At 38.5% G+C, this 23,959-nt stretch overlaps 1 long non-coding RNA gene across 5 annotated transcripts in view; it reads right to left on the bottom strand.

Moving 5' to 3' along the window:
* Positions 1-100: 100 nt before the first annotated feature.
* Positions 101-23,959, bottom strand: part of LOC127067523 (uncharacterized) — a 34,950-nt gene continuing 11,091 nt past the window's right edge. For 2 of the 5 annotated variants that reach the window (XR_007782644.1, XR_007782647.1), the window contains 2 exons: positions 21,333-21,442; positions 15,285-17,592 (listed from right to left, as the gene is read on the bottom strand). This is a non-coding gene — a long non-coding RNA (uncharacterized LOC127067523). Of the gene's footprint in view, positions 1,531-4,280; positions 4,391-4,500; positions 4,611-12,200; positions 12,311-15,284; positions 17,593-21,332; positions 21,443-23,959 lie in introns of those variants that run through there. The other 3 variants (XR_007782648.1, XR_007782650.1, XR_007782649.1) reach the window with 3 other exon arrangements.

Here is a 23,959-nt window from a genome sequence, read left to right as displayed (position 1 = left end):
TCCATTCCGCCTTCTAGAGTTCGATATATCTCGAACGGAAGGCAGGACACTCTTCTAATTGCACGTTTCTTAATGTACATTTAATTCTATTAACGTGGACCTTATTGTATTCCTTTCCGCCTTCTGGAGTTCGATATATCTCGAACGGGAGGCAGGACACTCTTCTAATTGCTTGTTTCTTAATGTACATTTAATTCTATTAACGTGGACCTTATTGTATTCCTTTCCGCCTTCTGGAGTTCGATATATCTCGAACGGGAGGAAGGACACTCTTTTAATTGCTTGTTTCTTAATGTACATTTAATTCTATTAACGTGGACCTTATCGTATTCCTTTCCGCCTTCTGGAGTTCGATATATCTCGAACGGAAGGCAGGACACTCTTCTAATTGCTTGTTTCTTAATGTACATTTAATTCTATTAACGTGGACCTTATCGTATTCCTTTCCGCCTTCTGGAGTTCGATATATCTCGAACGGAAGGCAGGACACTCTTCTAATTGCTTGTTTCTTAATGTACATTTAATTCTATTAACGTGGACCTTATAGTATTCCTTTCCCTCTTCTGGAGTTCGATATATCTCGAACGGAAGACAGGAGACTCTTCTAATTGCTTGTTTCTTAATGTACATTTAATTCTATTAACGTGGACCTTATTGTATTCCTTTCCGCCTTCTGGAGTTCGATATATCTCGAACGGAAGGCAGGACACTCTTCTAATTGCATGTTTCTTAATGTACATTTAATTCTATTAACGTGGACCTTATCGTATTCCTTTCCACCTTCTAGAGTTCGATATATCTCGAACGGAAGGCAGGACACTCTTCTAATTGCATGTTTCTTAATGTACACTTAATTCTATTAACGTGGACCTTATCGTATTCCATTCCGCCTTCTGGAGTTCGATATATCCCGAACGGGAGGAAGGACACTCTTCCAATTGTTTGTTTCTTAATGTACATTTAATTCTATTAACGTGGACCTTATCGTATTCCTCTCCGCCTTCTAGAGTTCGATATATCTCGAACGGGAGGCAGGACACTCTTCTAATTGCTTGTTTCTTAATGTACATTTAATTCTATTAACGTGGACCTTATCGTATTCCTTTCCGCCTTCTGGAGTTCGATATATCTCGAACGGAAGGCAGGACACTCTTCTAATTGCTTGTTTCTTAATGTACATTTAATTCTATTAACGTGGACCTTCTCGTATTCCTTACCCCCTTCTGGAGTTCGATATATCTCGAACGGAACGCAAGACACTCTTCCAATTGTTTGTTTCTTAATGGACATTTATTTCTATTAATGAGATCCTTATCGTATTCCTTTCCGCCTTCTGGAGTTCGATATATCTTGAAGGGAATGCAGGACACTCTTCTAATTGCTTGTTTCTTAATGGACATTTATTTCTATTAATGAGATCCTTATCGTATTCCTTTCCGCCTTCTGGAGTTCGATATATCTCGAAGGGAATGCAGGACACTCTTCTAATTGCTTGTTTCTTAATGTACATTCAATTCTATTAACGTGGACCTTATCGTATTCCTTTCCGCCTTCTGGAGTTCGATATATCTCGAACGGAAGCCAAGACACTCTTCCAATTGTTTGTTTCTTAATGTACATTTAATTCTATTAATGAGGACCTTATCGTATTCCTTTCCGCCTTCTGGAGTTCGATATATCTCGAACGGTAGGCAAGACACTCTTCTAATTGCTTGTTTCTTAATGTACATTCAATTCTATTAACGTGGTCCTTATCGTATTCCTTTCCGCCTTCTGGAGTTCGATATATCTCGAAGGGAAGGCAAGACACTCTTCCAATTGTTTGTTTCTTAATGTACATTTAATTCTATTAATGAGGACCTTATCGTATTCCTTTCCGCCTTCTGGAGTTCGATATATCTCGAACGGTAGGCAAGACACTCTTCTAATTGCTTGTTTCTTAATGGACATTTATTTCTATTAATGAGATCCTTATCGTATTCCTTTCCGCCTTCTGGAGTTCGATATATCTCGAAGGGAATGCAGGACACTCTTCCAATTGTTTGTTTCTTAATGGACATTTATTTCTATTAACGTGGACATTATCGTACTCCTTCCCGCCTTCTGGAGTTCGATATATCTCAAACGGAAGGCAGGACACTCTTCTAATTGTTTGTTTCTTAATGAACATTTAATTCTATTAACGTCGACTTTATCGTATTCCTTTCCGCCTTTTGGAGTTCGATATATCTCGAACGGTAGGCAAGACACTCTTCTAATTGCTTGTTTCTTAATGTACATTCAATTCTATTAACGTGGTCCTTATCGTATTCCTTTCCGCCTTCTGGAGTTCGATATATCTCGAAGGGAAGGCAAGACACTCTTCCAATTGTTTGTTTCTTAATGTACATTTAATTCTATTAATGAGGACCTTATCGTATTCCTTACCCCCTTCTGGAGTTCGATATATCTCGAACGGAACGCAAGACACTCTTCCAATTGTTTGTTTCTTAATGGACATTTATTTCTATTAATGAGATCCTTATCGTATTCCTTTCCGCCTTCTGGAGTTCGATATATCTTGAAGGGAATGCAGGACACTCTTCTAATTGCTTGTTTCTTAATGGACATTTATTTCTATTAATGAGATCCTTATCGTATTCCTTTCCGCCTTCTGGAGTTCGATATATCTCGAAGGGAATGCAGGACACTCTTCTAATTGCTTGTTTCTTAATGTACATTCAATTCTATTAACGTGGACCTTATCGTATTCCTTTCCGCCTTCTGGAGTTCGATATATCTCGAACGGAAGCCAAGACACTCTTCCAATTGTTTGTTTCTTAATGTACATTTAATTCTATTAATGAGGACCTTATCGTATTCCTTTCCGCCTTCTGGAGTTCGATATATCTCGAACGGTAGGCAAGACACTCTTCTAATTGCTTGTTTCTTAATGTACATTCAATTCTATTAACGTGGTCCTTATCGTATTCCTTTCCGCCTTCTGGAGTTCGATATATCTCGAAGGGAAGGCAAGACACTCTTCCAATTGTTTGTTTCTTAATGTACATTTAATTCTATTAATGAGGACCTTATCGTATTCCTTTCCGCCTTCTGGAGTTCGATATATCTCGAACGGTAGGCAAGACACTCTTCTAATTGCTTGTTTCTTAATGTACATTCAATTCTATTAACGTGGACCTTATCGTATTCCTTTCCGCCTTCTGGAGTTCGATATATCTCGAAGGGAAGGCAAGACACTCTTCCAATTGTTTGTTTCTTAATGAACATTTAATTCTATTAACGTGGACATTATCGTACTCCTTCCCGCCTTTTGGAGTTCGATATATCTCGAACGGAAGGCAAGACACTCTTCCAATTGTTTGTTTCTTAATGGACATTTATTTCTATTAATGAGATCCTTATCCTATTCCTTTCCGCCTTCTGGAGTTCGATATATCTCGAAGGGAATGCAGGACACTCTTCCAATTGTTTGTTTCTTAATGGACATTTATTTCTATTAATGAGATCCTTATCGTATTCCTTTCCGCCTTCTGGAGTTCGATATATCTCGAAGGGAATGCAGGACACTCTTCTAATTGCTTGTTTCTTAATGTACATTCAATTCTATTAACGTGGACCTTATCGTATTCCTTTCCGCCTTCTGGAGTTCGATATATCTCGAACGGAAGGCAAGACACTCTTCCAATTGTTTGTTTCTTAATGGACATTTATTTCTATTAATGAGATCCTTATCGTATTCCTTTCCGCCTTCTGGAGTTCGATATATCTCGAAGGGAATGCAGGACACTCTTCTAATTGCTTGTTTCTTAATGGACATTTATTCCTATTAATGAGATCCTTATCGTATTCCTTTCCGCCTTCTGGAGTTCGATATATCTCGAAGGGAATGCAGGACACTCTTCTAATTGCTTGTTTCTTAACGTACATTCAATTCTATTAACGTGGACTTTATCGTATTCCTTTCCGCCTTTTGGAGTTCGATATATCTCGAAGGGAAGGCAAGACACTCTTCCAATTGTTTGTTTCTTAATGTGCATTCAATTCTATTAACGTGGACCTTATCGTACTCCTTCCCGCCTTCTGGAGTTCGATATATCTCGAACGGAAGGCAAGACACTCTTCCAATTGTTTGTTTCTTAATGTGCATTCAATTCTATTAACGTGGACCTTATCGTATTCCTTACCGCCTTCTGGAGTTCGATATATCTCGAACGGAACGCAAGACACTCTTCCAATTGTTTGTTTCTTAATGTACATTTAAATCTATTAACGTGGACCTTATCGTATTCCTTTCCGCCTTCTGGAGTTCGATATATCTCGAACGGAACGCAAGACACTCTTCCAATTGTTTGTTTCTTAATGTACGTTTATTTCTATTTACGTGGACCTCATCGTATTCCTTACCGCCTTCTGGAGTTCGATATATCTCGAACGGATGGCAGGACACTCTTCTAATTGCTTGTTTCTTAATGTGCATTCAATTCTATTAACGTGGACCTTATCGTATTCCTTACCGCCTTCTGGAGTTCGATATATCTCGAACGGAACGCAAGACACTCTTCCAATTGTTTGTTTCTTAATGTACGTTTATTTCTATTTACGTGGACCTCATCGTATTCCTTACCGCCTTCTGGAGTTCGATATATCTCGAACGGGAGGCAGGACACTCTTCTAATTGCTTGTTTCTTAATGTACATTCAATTCTATTAACGTGGACCTTCTCGTATTCCTTACCCCCTTCTGGAGTTCGATATATCTCGAACGGAACGCAAGACACTCTTCCAATTGTTTGTTTCTTAATGTACGTTTATTTCTATTAACGTCGACCTTATCGTATTCCTTTCCGCCTTCTGGAGTTCGACATATCTCGAACGGGAGGCAGGACACTCTTCTAATTGCTTGTTTCTTAATGTACATTCAATTCTATTAACGTGGACCTTATCGTACTACTTCCCGCCTTCTGGAGTTCGATATATCTCGAACGGAAGGCAAGACACTCTTCCAATTGCTTGTTTCTTAATGTACATGTAATTTTATTAAAGTGGACCTTATCGTACTCCTTCCCGCCTTCTGGAGTTCGATATATCTCGAACGGATGGCAGGACACTCTTCTAATTGCTTGTTTCTTAATGTACATTCAATTCTATTAACGTGGACTTTATCGTATTCCTTTCCGCCATCTGGAGTTCGATATATCTCGAACGGAAGGCAGGACACTCTTCTAATTGCTTGTTTCTTAATGTACATTCAATTCTATTAACGTGGACTTTATCGTATTTCTTACCCCCTTCTGGAGTTCGATATATCTCGAAGGGACGGCAGGACAATCTTCTAATTGCTTGTTTCTTAATGGACATTTCTTTCTATTAATGAGATCCTTATCGTATTCCTTTCCGCCTTCAGGAGTTCGATATATCTCGAACGGAACGCAAGACACTCTTCCAATTGTTTGTTTCTTAATGGACATTTATTTCTATTAATGAGATCCTTATCGTATTCCTTTCCGCCTTCTGGAGGTCGATATATCTCGAAGGGAGGGCAGGACAATCTTCTAATTGCTTGTTTCTTAATGGACATTTATTTCTAATAATGATATCCTTATCGTATTCCTTTCCGCCATCTGGAGTTCGATATATCTCGAACGGAAGGCAGGACACTCTTCTAATTGCTTGTTTCTTAATGTACATTCAATTCTATTAACGTGGACTTTATCGTATTTCTTACCCCCTTCTGGAGTTCGATATATCTCGAAGGGACGGCAGGACAATCTTCTAATTGCTTGTTTCTTAATGGACATTTCTTTCTATTAATGAGATCCTTATCGTATTCTTTTCCGCCTTCTGGAGTTCGATATATCTCGAACGGAAAGCAAGACACTCTTCCAATTGTATGTTTCTTAATGTACGTTTATTTCTATTTACGTGGACCTTATCGTATTCCTTTCCGCCTTCTGGAGTTCGATATATCTCGAAGGGAAGGCAGGACACTCTTCTAATTGCTTGTTTCTTAATGGACATTTATTTCTATTAATGAGATCCTTATCGTATTCCTTTCCGCCTTCTGGAGTTCGACATATCTCGAACGGGAGGCAGGACACTCTTCTAATTGCTTGTTTCTTAATGTACATTCAATTCTATTAACGTGGACTTTATCGTATTTCTTACCCCCTTCTGGAGTTCGATATATCTCGAAGGGACGGCAGGACAATCTTCTAATTGCTTGTTTCTTAATGGACATTTATTTCTATTAATGAGATCTTTATCGTATTCCTTTCCGCCTTCTGGAGTTCGATATATCTCGAAGGGAGGGCAGGACACTCTTCTAATTGCTTGTTTCTTAATGTACATTTAATTCTATTAACGTGGACCTTATCGTATTCCTTTCCGCCTTCTGCAGTTCGATATATCTCGAACGGTAGGCAAGACACTCTTCTAATTGCTTGTTTCTTAATGGACATTTATTTCTATTAATGAGATCCTTATCGTATTCCTTTCCGCCTTCTGGAGTTCGATATATCTCGTAGGGAAGGCAGGACACTCTTCTAATTGCTTGTTTCTGAATGTACATTCAATTCTATTAACGTGGACCTTATCGTATTCCTTTCCGCCTTCTGGAGTTCGATATATCTCGAACGGAAGGCAGGACACTCTTCCAATTGTTTGTTTCTTAATGTACATTTAATTCTATTAATGAGGACCTTATCGTATTCCTTTCCGCCTTCTGGAGTTCGATATATCTCGAACGGAAGGCAAGACACTCTTCCAATTGTTTGTTTCTTAATGTACATTTAATTCTATTAATGAGGACCTTATCGTATTCCTTTCCGCCTTCTGGAGTTCGATATATCTCGAACGGAAGGCAAGACACTCTTCCAATTGTTTGTTTCTTAATGGACATTTATTTCTATTAATGAGATCTTTATCGTATTCCTTTCCGCCTTCTGGAGTTCGATATATCTCGAAGGGAATGTAGGACACTCTTCTAATTGCTTGTTTCTTAATGTACATTCAATTCTATTAACGTGGACCTTATCGTATTCCTTACCGCCTTCTGGAGTTCGATATATCTCGAACGGAACGCAACACACTCTTCCAATTGTATGTTTCTTAAAGTACGTTTATTTCTATTTACGTGGACCTTATCGTATTCCTTTCCGCCTTCTGGAGTTCGATATATCTCGAAGGGAATGCAGGACACTCTTCTAATTGCTTGTTTCTTAATGTACATTTAATTCTATTAACGTGGACCTTATCGTATTCCTTTCCGCCTTCTGGAGTTCGATATATCTCGAACGGTAGGCAAGACACTCTTCTAATTGCTTGTTTCTTAATGGACATTTATTTCTATTAATGAGATCCTTATCGTATTCCTTTCCGCCTTCTGGAGTTCGATATATCTCGAAGGGAAGGCAGGACACTCTTCTAATTGCTTGTTTCTTAACGTACACTCAATTCTATTAACGTGGACCTTATCGTATTCCTTTCCGCCTTCTGGAGTTCGATATATCTCGAACGGAAGGCACGACACTCTTCCAATTGTTTGTTTCTTAATGTACAATTAATTCTATTAATGAGGACCTTATCGTATTCCTTTCCGCCTTCTGGAGTTCGATATATCTCGAACGGAAGGCAAGACACTCTTCCAATTGTTTGTTTCTTAATGTACATTTAATTCTATTAATGAGGACCTTATCGTATTCCTTTCCGCCTTCTGGAGTTCGATATATCTCGAACGGAAGGCAAGACACTCTTCCAATTGTTTGTTTCTTAATGGACATTTATTTCTATTAATGAGATCTTTATCGTATTCCTTTCCGCCTTCTGGAGTTCGATATATCTCGAAGGGAATGCAGGACACTCTTCTAATTGCTTGTTTCTTAATGTACATTTAATTCTATTAACGTGGACCTTATCGTACTCCTTCCCGCCTTCTGGAGTTCGATATATCTCGAAGGGAATGCAGGACACTCTTCTAATTGCTTGTTTCTTAATGTACATTTAATTCTATTAACGTGGACCTTATAGTATTCCTTTCCGCCTTCCGGAGTTCGATATATCTCGAACGGGAGGCAGGACACTCTTCTAATTGCTTGTTTCTTAATGTACTTGCAATTCTATGAACGTGGACCTTATCGTATTCCTTTCCGCCTTCTAGAGTTCGATATATCTCGAACGGGAGGCAGGACACTCTTCTAATTGCTTGTTTCTTAATGTACATTTAATTCTATTAACTAGGACCTTATAGTATTCCTTTCCGTCTTCTGGAGTTCGATATATCTCGAACGGGAGGCAGGACACTCTTCTAATTGCTTGTTTCTTAATGTACATTTAATTCTATTAACGTGGACCTTATTGTATTCCTTTCCGTCTTCTGGAGTTCGATATATCTCGAACGGAAAGCAGGAGACTCTTCTAATTGCTTGTTTCTTAATGTACATTTAATTCTATTAACGTGGACCTTATTGTATTCCTTTCCGCCTTCTAGAGTTCGATATATCTCGAACGGGAGGCAGGACACTCTTCTAATTGCTTGTTTCTTAATGTACATTTAATTCTATTAACGTGGACCTTATCGTATTCCTTTCCGCCTTTTGGAGTTCGATATATCTCGAACGGAAGGCAGGACACTCTTCTAATTGCTTGTTTCTTAATGTTCATTTAATTCTATTAACGTCGACATTATAGTATTCCTTTCCGTCTTCTGGAGTTCGATATATCTCGAACGGAAAGCAGGAGACTCTTCTAATTGCTTGTTTCTTAATGTACATTTAATTCTATTAACGTGGACCTTATTGTATTCCTTTCCGCCTTCTAGAGTTCGATATATCTCGAACGGGAGGCAGGACACTCTTCTAATTGCTTGTTTCTTAATGGACATTTATTTCTATTAATGAGATCCTTATCGTATTCCTTTCCGCCTTCTGGAGTTCGATATATCTCGAAGGGTAGGCAGGACACTCTTCTAATTGCTTGTTTCTTAATGAACATTTAATTCTATTAACGTCGACTTTATCGTATTCCTTTCCGCCTTTTGGAGTTCGATATATCTCGAACGGAAGGCAAGACACTCTTCCAATTGTTTGTTTCTTAATGGACATTTATTTCTATTAATGAGATCCTTATCCTATTCCTTTCCGCCTTCTGGAGTTCGATATATCTCGAAGGGAATGCAGGACACTCTTCTAATTGCTTGTTTCTTAATGGACATTTATTTCTATTAATGAGATCCTTATCGTATTCCTTTCCGCCTTTTGGAGTTCGATATATCTCGAAGGGAAGGCAAGACACTCTTCCAATTGTTTGTTTCTTAATGTGCATTCAATTCTATTAACGTGGACCTTATCGTATTCCTTACCGCCTTCTGGAGTTCGATATATCTCGAAGGGAAGGCAAGACACTCTTCCAATTGTTTGTTTCTTAATGTGCATTCAATTCTATTAACGTGGACCTTATCGTACTCCTTCCCGCCTTCTGGAGTTCGATATATCTCGAACGGAAGGCAAGACACTCTTCCAATTGTTTGTTTCTTAATGTGCATTCAATTCTATTAACGTGGACCTTATCGTATTCCTTACCGCCTTCTGGAGTTCGATATATCTCGAACGGAACGCGAGACACTCTTCCAATTGTTTGTTTCTTAATGTACATTTAAATCTATTAACGTGGACCTTATCGTATTCCTTTCCGCCTTCTGGAGTTCGATATATCTCGAACGGAACGCAAGACACTCTTCCAATTCTTTGTTTCTTAATGTACGTTTATTTCTATTTACGTGGACCTTATCGTATTCCTTTCCGCCTTCTGGAGTTCGATATATCTCGAAGGGAATGTAGGACACTCTTCTAATTGCTTGTTTCTTAATGTACATTCAATTCTATTAACGTGGACCTTATCGTATTCCTTACCGCCTTCTGGAGTTCGATATATCTCGAACGGAACGCAACACACTCTTCCAATTGTATGTTTCTTAAAGTACGTTTATTTCTATTTACGTGGACCTTATCGTATTCCTTTCCGCCTTCTGGAGTTCGATATATCTCGAAGGGAATGCAGGACACTCTTCTAATTGCTTGTTTCTTAATGTACATTTAATTCTATTAACGTGGACCTTATCGTATTCCTTTCCGCCTTCTGGAGTTCGATATATCTCGAACGGTAGGCAAGACACTCTTCTAATTGCTTGTTTCTTAATGGACATTTATTTCTATTAATGAGATCCTTATCGTATTCCTTTCCGCCTTCTGGAGTTCGATATATCTCGAAGGGAAGGCAGGACACTCTTCTAATTGCTTGTTTCTTAACGTACACTCAATTCTATTAACGTGGACCTTATCGTATTCCTTTCCGCCTTCTGGAGTTCGATATATCTCGAACGGAAGGCACGACACTCTTCCAATTGTTTGTTTCTTAATGTACAATTAATTCTATTAATGAGGACCTTATCGTATTCCTTTCCGCCTTCTGGAGTTCGATATATCTCGAACGGAAGGCAAGACACTCTTCCAATTGTTTGTTTCTTAATGTACATTTAATTCTATTAATGAGGACCTTATCGTATTCCTTTCCGCCTTCTGGAGTTCGATATATCTCGAACGGAAGGCAAGACACTCTTCCAATTGTTTGTTTCTTAATGGACATTTATTTCTATTAATGAGATCTTTATCGTATTCCTTTCCGCCTTCTGGAGTTCGATATATCTCGAAGGGAATGCAGGACACTCTTCTAATTGCTTGTTTCTTAATGTACATTTAATTCTATTAACGTGGACCTTATCGTACTCCTTCCCGCCTTCTGGAGTTCGATATATCTCGAAGGGAATGCAGGACACTCTTCTAATTGCTTGTTTCTTAATGTACATTTAATTCTATTAACGTGGACCTTATAGTATTCCTTTCCGCCTTCCGGAGTTCGATATATCTCGAACGGGAGGCAGGACACTCTTCTAATTGCTTGTTTCTTAATGTACTTGCAATTCTATGAACGTGGACCTTATCGTATTCCTTTCCGCCTTCTAGAGTTCGATATATCTCGAACGGGAGGCAGGACACTCTTCTAATTGCTTGTTTCTTAATGTACATTTAATTCTATTAACTAGGACCTTATAGTATTCCTTTCCGTCTTCTGGAGTTCGATATATCTCGAACGGGAGGCAGGACACTCTTCTAATTGCTTGTTTCTTAATGTACATTTAATTCTATTAACGTGGACCTTATTGTATTCCTTTCCGTCTTCTGGAGTTCGATATATCTCGAACGGAAAGCAGGAGACTCTTCTAATTGCTTGTTTCTTAATGTACATTTAATTCTATTAACGTGGACCTTATTGTATTCCTTTCCGCCTTCTAGAGTTCGATATATCTCGAACGGGAGGCAGGACACTCTTCTAATTGCTTGTTTCTTAATGTACATTTAATTCTATTAACGTGGACCTTATCGTATTCCTTTCCGCCTTTTGGAGTTCGATATATCTCGAACGGAAGGCAGGACACTCTTCTAATTGCTTGTTTCTTAATGTTCATTTAATTCTATTAACGTCGACATTATAGTATTCCTTTCCGTCTTCTGGAGTTCGATATATCTCGAACGGAAAGCAGGAGACTCTTCTAATTGCTTGTTTCTTAATGTACATTTAATTCTATTAACGTGGACCTTATTGTATTCCTTTCCGCCTTCTAGAGTTCGATATATCTCGAACGGGAGGCAGGACACTCTTCTAATTGCTTGTTTCTTAATGGACATTTATTTCTATTAATGAGATCCTTATCGTATTCCTTTCCGCCTTCTGGAGTTCGATATATCTCGAAGGGAAGGCAGGACACTCTTCTAATTGCTTGTTTCTTAATGAACATTTAATTCTATTAACGTCGACTTTATCGTATTCCTTTCCGCCTTTTGGAGTTCGATATATCTCGAACGGAAGGCAAGACACTCTTCCAATTGTTTGTTTCTTAATGGACATTTATTTCTATTAATGAGATCCTTATCCTATTCCTTTCCGCCTTCTGGAGTTCGATATATCTCGAAGGGAATGCAGGACACTCTTCTAATTGCTTGTTTCTTAATGGACATTTATTTCTATTAATGAGATCCTTATCGTATTCCTTTCCGCCTTTTGGAGTTCGATATATCTCGAAGGGAAGGCAAGACACTCTTCCAATTGTTTGTTTCTTAATGTGCATTCAATTCTATTAACGTGGACCTTATCGTATTCCTTACCGCCTTCTGGAGTTCGATATATCTCGAACGGAACGCAAGACACTCTTCCAATTGTTTGTTTCTTAATGTACGTTTATTTCTATTTACGTGGACCTCATCGTATTCCTTACCGCCTTCTGGAGTTCGATATATCTCGAACGGGAGGCAGGACACTCTTCTAATTGCTTGTTTCTTAATGTACATTCAATTCTATTAACGTGGACCTTCTCGTATTCCTTACCCCCTTCTGGAGTTCGATATATCTCGAACGGAACGCAAGACACTCTTCCAATTGTTTGTTTCTTAATGTACGTTTATTTCTATTAACGTCGACCTTATCGTATTCCTTTCCGCCTTCTGGAGTTCGACATATCTCGAACGGGAGGCAGGACACTCTTCTAATTGCTTGTTTCTTAATGTACATTCAATTCTATTAACGTGGACCTTATCGTACTACTTCCCGCCTTCTGGAGTTCGATATATCTCGAACGGAAGGCAAGACACTCTTCCAATTGCTTGTTTCTTAATGTACATGTAATTTTATTAAAGTGGACCTTATCGTACTCCTTCCCGCCTTCTGGAGTTCGATATATCTCGAACGGATGGCAGGACACTCTTCTAATTACTTGTTTCTTAATGTACATTCAATTCTATTAACGTGGACTTTATCGTATTTCTTACCCCCTTCTGGAGTTCGATATATCTCGAACGGAAGGCAGGACACTCTTCTAATTGCTTGTTTCTTAATGGACATTTCTTTCTATTAATGAGATCCTTATCGTATTCCTTTCCGCCTTCAGGAGTTCGATATATCTCGAACGGAACGCAAGACACTCTTCCAATTGTTTGTTTCTTAATGGACATTTATTTCTATTAATGAGATCCTTATCGTATTCCTTTCCGCCTTCTGGAGGTCGATATATCTCGAAGGGAGGGCAGGACAATCTTCTAATTGCTTGTTTCTTAATGGACATTTATTTCTAATAATGATATCCTTATCGTATTCCTTTCCGCCTTCTGGAGTTCGATATATCTCGAACGGACGGCAAGACACTCTTCCAATTGTTTGTTTCTTAATGTACATTTAATTCTATTAACGTGGACCATATCGTATTCTTTTCCGCCTTCTGGAGTTCGATATATCTCGAACGGAAAGCAAGACACTCTTCCAATTGTATGTTTCTTAATGTACGTTTATTTCTATTTACGTGGACCTTATCGTATTCCTTTCCGCCTTCTGGAGTTCGATATATCTCGAAGGGAAGGCAGGACACTCTTCTAATTGCTTGTTTCTTAATGGACATTTATTTCTATTAATGAGATCCTTATCGTATTCCTTTCCGCCTTCTGGAGTTCGACATATCTCGAACGGGAGGCAGGACACTCTTCTAATTGCTTGTTTCTTAATGTACATTCAATTCTATTAACGTGGACCTTATCGTACTCCTTCCCGCCTTCTGGAGTTCGATATATCTCGAACGGAAGGCAAGACACTCTTCCAATTGCTTGTTTCTTAATGTACATGTAATTTTATTAAAGTGGACCTTATCGTACTCCTTCCCGCCTTCTGGAGTTCGATATATCTCGAACGGATGGCAGGACACTCTTCTAATTGCTTGTTTCTTAATGTACATTCAATTCTATTAACGTGGACTTTATCGTATTTCTTACCCCCTTCTGGAGTTCGATATATCTCGAAGGGACGGCAGGACAATCTTCTAATTGCTTGTTTCTTAATGGACATTTCTTTCTATTAATGAGATCCTTATCGTATTCCTTTCCGCCTTCAGGAGTTCGATATATCTCGTACGGAAGGCAAGACACTCTTCCAATTGTTTGTTTCTTAATGTACATTTAATTCTATTAACGTGGACCATATCGTATTCTTTTCCGCCTTCTGGAGTTCGATATATCTCGAACGGAACGCAAGACACTCTTCCAATTGTTTGTTTCTTAACGGACATTTATTTCTATTAATGAGATCCTTATCGTATTCCTTTCCGCCTTCTGGAGTTCGATATATCTCGAAGGGAGGGCAGGACAATCTTCTAATTGCTTGTTTCTTAATGGACATTTATTTCTAATAATGATATCCTTATCGTATTCCTTTCCGCCTTCTGGAGTTCGATATATCTCGAACGGACGGCAAGACACTCTTCCAATTGTTTGTTTCTTAATCTACATTTAATTCTATTAACGTGGACCATATCGTATTCTTTTCCGCCTTCTGGAGTTCGATATATCTCGAACGGAAAGCAAGACACTCTTCCAATTGTATGTTTCTTAATGTACATTCAATTCTATTAACGTGGACCTTATCGTACTCCTTCCCGCCTTCTGGAGTTCGATATATCTCGAACGGAAGGCAAGACACTCTTCCAATTGCTTGTTTCTTAATGTACATGTAATTTTATTAAAGTGGACCTTATCGTACTCCTTCCCGCCTTCTGGAGTTCGATATATCTCGAAGGGAAGGCAGGACAATCTTCTAATTGCTTGTTTCTTAATGGACATTTATTTCTATTAATGAGATCCTTATCGTATTCCTTTCCGCCTTCTGGAGTTCGATATATCTCGAAGGGAAGGCAGGACAATCTTCTAATTGCTTGTTTCTTAATGGACATTTATTTCTATTAATGAGATCCTTATCGTATTCCTTTCCGCCTTCTGGAGTTCGATATATCTCGAAGGGAAGGCAGGACACTCTTCTAATTGCTTGCTTCTTAATGTACAATTAATTCTATTAACGTGGACTTTATCGTATTCCTTTCCGCCTTCTGGAGTTCGATATATCTCGAAGGGAGGGCAGGACAATCTTCTAATTGCTTGTTTCTTAATGGACATTTATTTCTATTAATGAGATCCTTATCGTATTCCTTTCCGCCTTCTGGAGTTCGATATATCTCGAAGGGAAGGCAGGACAATCTTCTAATTGCTTGTTTCTTAATGGACATTTATTTCTATTAATGAGATCCTTATCGTATTCCTTTCCGCCTTCTGGAGTTCGATATATCTCGAAGGGAAGGCAGGACACTCTTCTAATTGCTTGTTTCTTAATGTTCATTCAATTCTATTAACGTGGACCTTATCGTATTCCTTTCCGCCTTCTGGAGTTCGATATATCTCGAACGGAAGGCAGGACACTCTTCCAATTGTTTGTTTCTTAATGTACATTTAATTCTATTAATGAGGACCTTATCGTATTCCTTTCCGCCTTCTGGAGTTCGATATATCTCGAACGGAACGCAAGACACTCTTCCAATTGTATGTTTCTTAATGTACGTTTATTTCTATTAACGTGGACCTTATCGTATTCCTTTCCGCCTTCTGGAGTTCGATATATCTCGAACGGAAGGCAAGACACTCTTCCAATTGTTTGTTTCTTAATGGACATTTATTTCTATAAAATAAGATCCTTATCGTATTCCTTTCCGCCTTCTGGAGTTCGATATATCTCGAAGGGAAGGCAGGACAATCTTCTAATTGCTTGTTTCTTAATGGACATTTATTTCTATTAATGAGATCCTTATCGTATTCCTTTCCGCCTTCTGGAGTTCGATATATCTCGAAGGGAAGGCAGGACACTCTTCCAATTGTTTGTTTCTTAATGGACATTTATTTCTATTAATGAGATCCTTATCGTATTCCTTTCCGCCTTCTGGAGTTCGATATATCTCGAAGGGAAGGCAGGACACTCTTCTAATTGCTTGTTTCTTAATGTACATTCAATTCTATTAACGTGGACCTTATCGTATTCCTTACCGCCTTCTGGAGTTCGATATATCTCGAACGGAACGCAAGACACTCTTCCAATTGTTTGTTTCTTAATGGACATTTATTTCTATTAATGAGATCCTTATCGTATTCCTTTCCGCCTTCTGGAGTTCGATATATCTCGAAGGGAAGGCAGAACACTCTTCTAATTGCTTGTTTCTTAATGTACATTCAATTCTATTAACGTGGACCTTATCGTATTCCTTACCGCCTTCTGGTGTTCGATATATCTCGAACGGAACGCAAGACACTCTTCCAATTGTTTGTTTCTTAATGGACATTTATTTCTATAAAATGAGATCCTTATCGTATTCCTTTCCGCCTTCTGGAGTTCGATATATATCGAACGGAAGGCAAGACACTCTTCCAATTGTTTGTTTCTTAATGTACATTTAATTCTATTAATGAGGACCTTATCGTATTCCTTTCCGCCTTCTGGAGTTCGATATATCTCGAACGGAAGGCAAGACACTCTTCCAATTGTTTGTTTCTTAATGGACATTTATTTCTATTAATGAGATCTTTATCGTATTCCTTTCCGCCTTCTGGAGTTCGATATATCTCGAAGGGAGGGCAGGACACTCTTCTAATTGCTTGTTTCTTAATGTACATTTAATTCTATTAACGTGGACCTTATCGTATTCCTTTCCGCCTTCTGGAGTTCGATATATCTCGAACGGTAGGCAAGACACTCTTCTAATTGCTTGTTTCTTAATGGACATTTATTTCTATTAATGAGATCCTTATCGTATTCCTTTCCGCCTTCTGGAGTTCGATATATCTCGTAGGGAAGGCAGGACACTCTTCTAATTGCTTGTTTCTGAATGTACATTCAATTCTATTAACGTGGACCTTATCGTATTCCTTTCCGCCTTCTGGAGTTCGATATATCTCGAACGGAAGGCAGGACACTCTTCCAATTGTTTGTTTCTTAATGTACATTTAATTCTATTAATGAGGACCTTATCGTATTCCTTTCCGCCTTCTGGAGTTCGATATATCTCGAACGGAAGGCAAGACACTCTTCCAATTGTTTGTTTCTTAATGTACATTTAATTCTATTAATGAGGACCTTATCGTATTCCTTTCCGCCTTCTGGAGTTCGATATATCTCGAACGGAAGGCAAGACACTCTTCCAATTGTTTGTTTCTTAATGGACATTTATTTCTATTAATGAGATCTTTATCGTATTCCTTTCCGCCTTCTGGAGTTCGATATATCTCGAAGGGAGGGCAGGACACTCTTCTAATTGCTTGTTTCTTAATGTACATTTAATTCTATTAACGTGGACCTTATCGTATTCCTTTCCGCCTTCTGGAGTTCGATATATCTCGAACGGTAGGCAGGACACTCTTCCAATTGTTTGTTTCTTAATGTACATTTAATTCTATTAATGAGGACCTTATCGTATTCCTTTCCGCCTTCTGGAGTTCGATATATCTCGAACGGAAGGCAGGACACTCTTCCAATTGTTTGTTTCTTAATGTACATTTAATTCTATTAATGAGGACCTTATCGTATTCCTTTCCGCCTTCTGGAGTTCGATATATCTCGAACGGAACGCAAGACACTCTTCCAATTCTTTGTTTCTTAATGTACGTTTATTTCTATTTACGTGGACCTTATCGTATTCCTTTCCGCCTTCTGGAGTTCGATATATCTCGAAGGGAATGCAGGACACTCTTCTAATTGCTTGTTTCTTAATGTACATTCAATTCTATTAACGTGGACCTTATCGTATTCCTTACCGCCTTCTGGAGTTCGATATATCTCGAACGGAACGCAAGACACTCTTCCAATTGTATGTTTCTTAAAGTACGTTTATTTCTATTTACGTGGACCTTATCGTATTCCTTTCCGCCTTCTGGAGTTCGATATATCTCGAAGGGAATGCAGGACACTCTTCTAATTGCTTGTTTCTTAATGTACATTTAATTCTATTAACGTGGACCTTATCGTATTCCTTTCCGCCTTCTGGAGTTCGATATATCTCGAACGGTAGGCAAGAAACTCTTCTAATTGCTTGTTTCTTAATGGACATTTATTTCTATTAATGAGATCCTTATCGTATTCCTTTCCGCCTTCTGGAGTTCGATATATCTCGAAGGGAAGGCAGGACACTCTTGTAATTGCTTGTTTCTTAACGTACACTCAATTCTATTAACGTGGACCTTATCGTATTCCTTTCCGCCTTCTGGAGTTCGATATATCTCGAACGGAAGGCACGACACTCTTCCAATTGTTTGTTTCTTAATGTACATTTAATTCTATTAATGAGGACCTTATCGTATTCCTTTCCGCCTTCTGGAGTTCGATATATCTCGAACGGAAGGCAAGACACTCTTCCAATTGTTTGTTTCTTAATGTACATTTAATTCTATTAATGAGGACCTTATCGTATTCCTTTCCGCCTTCTGGAGTTCGATATATCTCGAACGGAAGGCAAGACACTCTTCCAATTGTTTGTTTCTTAATGGACATTTATTTCTATTAATGAGATCTTTATCGTATTCCTTTCCGCCTTCTGGAGTTCGATATATCTCGAACGGAAGGCACGACACTCTTCCAATTGTTTGTTTCTTAATGTACATTTAATTCTATTAATGAGGACCTTATCGTATTCCTTTCCGCCTTCTGGAGTTCGATATATCTCGAACGGGAGGCAGGACACTCTTCTAATTGCTTGTTTCTTAATGTACTTGTAATTCTATGAACGTGGACCTTATCGTATTCCTTTCCGCCTTCTAGAGTTCGATATATCTCGAACGGGAGGCAGGACACTCTTCTAATTGCTTGTTTCTTAATGTACATTTAATTCTATTAACTAGGACCTTATAGTATTCCTTTCCGTCTTCTGGAGTTCGATATATCTCGAACGGGAGGCAGGACACTCTTCTAATTGCTTGTTTCTTAATGTACATTTAATTCTATTAACGTGGACCTTATTGTATTCCTTTCCGTCTTCTGGAGTTCGATATATCTCGAACGGAAAGCAGGAGACTCTTCTAATTGCTTGTTTCTTAATGTACATTTAATTCTATTAACGTGGACCTTATTGTATTCCTTTCCGCCTTCTAGAGTTCGATATATCTCGAACGGGAGGCAGGACACTCTTCTAATTGCTTGTTTCTTAATGTACATTTAATTCTATTAACGTGGACCTTATCGTATTCCTTTCCGCCTTCTGGAGTTCGATATATCTCGAACGGAAGGCAGGACACTCTTCTAATTGCTTGTTTCTTAATGTTCATTTAATTCTATTAACGTCGACATTATAGTATTCCTTTCCGTCTTCTGGAGTTCGATATATCTCGAACGGAAAGCAGGAGACTCTTCTAATTGCTTGTTTCTTAATGTACATTTAATTCTATTAACGTGGACCTTATTGTATTCCTTTCCGCCTTCTAGAGTTCGATATATCTCGAACGGGAGGCAGGACACTCTTCTAATTGCTTGTTTCTTAATGTTCATTTAATTCTATTAACGTCGACATTATAGTATTCCTTTCCGTCTTCTGGAGTTCGGTATATCTCGAACGGAAAGCAGGAGACTCTTCTAATGGCTTGTTTCTTAATGTACATTTAATTCTATTAACGTGGACCTTATCGTATTCCTTTCCGCCTTCTGGAGTTCGATATATCTCGAACGGGAGGCAGGACACTCTTCTAATTGCTTGTTTCTTAATGTACATTTAATTCTATTAACGTGGACCTTATTGTATTCCTTTCCGCCTTCCGGAGTTCGATATATCTCGAACGGGAGGCAGGAGACTCTTCTAATTGCTTGTTTCTTAATGTACATTTAATTCTATTAACTAGGACCTTATAGTATTCCTTTCCGTCTTCTGGAGTTCGATATATCTCGAACGGAAAGCAGGAGACTCTTCTAATTGCTTGTTTCTTAAGGTACATTTAATTCTATTAACGTGGACCTTATCGTATTCCTTTCCGCCTTCTGGAGTTCGATATATCTCGAACGGGAGGCAGGACACTCTTCTAATTGCTTGTTTCTTAATGTACATTTAATTCTATTAACGTGGACCTTATCGTATTCCTTTGCCCCTTCTAGAGTTCGATATATCTCGAACGGGAGGCAGGACACTCTTCTAATTGCTTGTTTCTTAATGTACATTTAATTCTATTAACGTGGACCTTATTGTATTCCTTTCCGCCTTCTGGAGTTCGATATATCTCGAACGGGAGGCAGGAGACTCTTCTAATTGCTTGTTTCTTAATGTACATTTAATTCTATTAACTAGGACCTTATAGTATTCCTTTCCGTCTTCTGGAGTTCGATATATCTCGAAGGGAATGCAGGACACTCTTCCAATTGTTTGTTTCTTAATGGACATTTATTTCTATTAATGAGATCCTTATCGTATTCCTTTCCGCCTTCTGGAGTTCGATATATCTCGAAGGGAATGCAGGACACTCTTCTAATTGCTTGTTTCTTAATGGACATTTATTTCTATTAATGAGATCCTTATCGTATTCCTTTCCGCCTTCTGGAGTTCGATATATCTCGAAGGGAATGCAGGACACTCTTCTAATTGCTTGTTTCTTAACGTACATTCAATTCTATTAACGTGGACTTTATCGTATTCCTTTCCGCCTTTTGGAGTTCGATATATCTCGAAGGGAAGGCAAGACACTCTTCCAATTGTTTGTTTCTTAATGTGCATTCAATTCTATTAACGTGGACCTTATCGTATTCCTTACCGCCTTCTGGAGTTCGATATATCTCGAACGGAACGCAAGACACTCTTCTAATTGCTTGTTTCTTAATGGACATTTATTCCTATTAATGAGATCCTTATCGAATTCCTTTCCGCCTTCTGGAGTTCGATATATCTCGAAGGGAATGCAGGACACTCTTCTAATTGCTTGTTTCTTAACGTACATTCAATTCTATTAACGTGGACTTTATCGTATTCCTTTCCGCCTTTTGGAGTTCGATATATCTCGAAGGGAATGCAGGACACTCTTCTAATTGCTTGTTTCTTAACGTACATTCAATTCTATTAACGTGGACTTTATCGTATTCCTTTCCGCCTTTTGGAGTTCGATATATCTCGAAGGGAAGGCAAGACACTCTTCCAATTGTTTGTTTCTTAATGTGCATTCAATTCTATTAACGTGGACCTTATCGTATTCCTTACCGCCTTCTGGAGTTCGATATATCTCGAACGGAACGCAAGACACTCTTCCAATTGTTTGTTTCTTAATGTACATTTAAATCTATTAACGTGGACCTTATCGTATTCCTTTCCGCCTTCTGGAGTTCGATATATCTCGAACGGATGGCAGGACACTCTTCTAATTGCTTGTTTCTTAATGTGCATTCAATTCTATTAACGTGGACCTTATCGTATTCCTTACCGCCTTCTGGAGTTCGATATATCTCGAACGGAACGCAAGACACTCTTCCAATTGTTTGTTTCTTAATGTACGTTTATTTCTATTTACGTGGACCTTATCGTATTCCTTTCCGCCTTCTGGAGTTCGATATATCTCGAAGGGAAGGCAGGACACTCTTCTAATTGCTTGTTTCTTAATGGACATTTATTTCTATTAATGAGATCCTTATCGTATTCCTTTCCGCCTTCTGGAGTTCGACATATCTCGAACGAGAGGCAGGACACTCTTCTAATTGCTTGTTTCTTAATGTACATTCAATTCTATTAACGTGGACCTTATCGTACTCCTTCCCGCCTTCTGGAGTTCGATATATCTCGAACGGAAGGCAAGACACTCTTCCAATTGCTTGTTTCTTAATGTACATGTAATTTTATTAAAGTGGACCTTATCGTACTCCTTCCCGCCTTCTGGAGTTCGATATATCTCGAACGGATGGCAGGACACTCTTCTAATTGCTTGTTTCTTAATGTACATTCAATTCTATTAACGTGGACTTTATCGTATTTCTTACCCCCTTCTGGAGTTCGATATATATCGAAGGGACGGCAGGACAATCTTCTAATTGCTTGTTTCTTAATGGACATTTCTTTCTATTAATGAGATCCTTATCGTATTCCTTTCCGCCTTCAGGAGTTCGATATATCTCGTACGGAAGGCAAGACACTCTTCCAATTGTTTGTTTCTTAATGTACATTTAATTCTATTAACGTGGACCATATCGTATTCTTTTCCGCCTTCTGGAGTTCGATATATCTCGAACGGAACGCAAGACACTCTTCCAATTGTTTGTTTCTTAAGGGACATTTATTTCTATTAATGAGATCCTTATCGTATTCCTTTCCGCCTTCTGGAGTTCGATATATCTCGAAGGGAGGGCAGGACAATCTTCTAATTGCTTGTTTCTTAATGGACATTTATTTCTAATAATGATACCCTTATCGTATTCCTTTCCGCCTTCTGGAGTTCGATATATCTCGAACGGACGGCAAGACACTCTTCCAATTGTTTGTTTCTTAATCTACATTTAATTCTATTAACGTGGACCATATCGTATTCTTTTCCGCCTTCTGGAGTTCGATATATCTCGAACGGAAAACAAGACACTCTTCCAATTGTATGTTTCTTAATGTACATTCAATTCTATTAACGTGGACCTTATCGTACTCCTTCCCGCCTTCTGGAGTTCGATATATCTCGAACGGAAGGCAAGACACTCTTCCAATTGCTTGTTTCTTAATGTACATGTAATTTTATTAAAGTGGACCTTATCGTACTCCTTCCCGCCTTCTGGAGTTCGATATATCTCGAACGGATGGCAGGACACTCTTCTAATTGCTTGTTTCTTAATGGACATTTATTTCTATTAATGAGATCCTTATCGTATTCCTTTCCGCCTTCTGGAGTTCGATATATCTCGAAGGGAAGGCAGGACACTCTTCCAATTGTTTGTTTCTTAATGGACATTTATTTCTATTAACGTGGACCATATCGTATTCTTTTCCGCCTTCTGGAGTTCGATATATCTCGAACGGACGGCAAGACACTCTTCCAATTGTATGTTTCTTAATGTACATTCAATTCTATTAACGTGGACCTTATCGTACTCCTTCCCGCCTTCTGGAGTTCGATATATCTCGAACGGAAGGCAGGACACTCTTCTAATTGCTTGTTTCTTAATGGACATTTATTTCTATTAATGAGATCCTTATCGTATTCCTTTCCGCCTTCTGGAGTTCGATATATCTCGAAGGGAGGGCAGGACAATCTTCTAATTGCTTGTTTCTTAATGGACATTTATTTCTATTAATGAGATCCTTATCGTATTCCTTTCCGCCTTCTGGAGTTCGATATATCTCGAAGGGAAGGCAGGACACTCTTCCAATTGTTTGTTTCTTAATGGACATTTATTTCTATTAATGAGATCCTTATCGTATTCCTTTCCGCCTTCTGGAGTTCGATATATCTCGAAGGGAAGGCAGGACACTCTTCTAATTGCTTGTTTCTTAATGTACATTCAATTCTATTAACGTGGACCTTATCGTATTCCTTTCCGCTTTCTAGAGTTCGATATATCTCGAACGGGAGGCAGGACACTCTTCTAATTGCTTGTTTCTTAATGTACATTTAATTCTATTAACGTGGACCTTATCGTATTCCTTTCCGCCTTCTGGAGTTCGATATATCTCGAACGGTAGGCAGGACACTCTTCCAATTGTTTGTTTCTTTATGTACATTTAATTCTATTAATGAGGACCTTATCGTATTCCTTTCCGCCTTCTGGAGTTCGATATATCTCGAACGGAAGGCAGGACACTCTTCCAATTGTTTGTTTCTTAATGTACATTTAATTCTATTAATGAGGACCTTATCGTATTCCTTTCCGCCTTCTGGAGTTCGATATATCTCGAACGGAACGCAAGACACTCTTCCAATTCTTTGTTTCTTAATGTACGTTTATTTCTATTTACGTGGACCTTATCGTATTCCTTTCCGCCTTCTGGAGTTCGATATATCTCGAAGGGAATGCAGGACACTCTTCTAATTGCTTGTTTCTTAATGTACATTCAATTC

This window comes from Vespula vulgaris, chromosome 1, assembly GCF_905475345.1.
Source record: "Vespula vulgaris chromosome 1, iyVesVulg1.1, whole genome shotgun sequence".
In the NCBI taxonomy this organism is placed as follows: Eukaryota; Metazoa; Arthropoda; class Insecta; order Hymenoptera; family Vespidae; genus Vespula; species Vespula vulgaris.
Note: the sequence above shows the minus strand (reverse complement) of the source record. Positions and strands in the feature narration are given on the sequence as shown.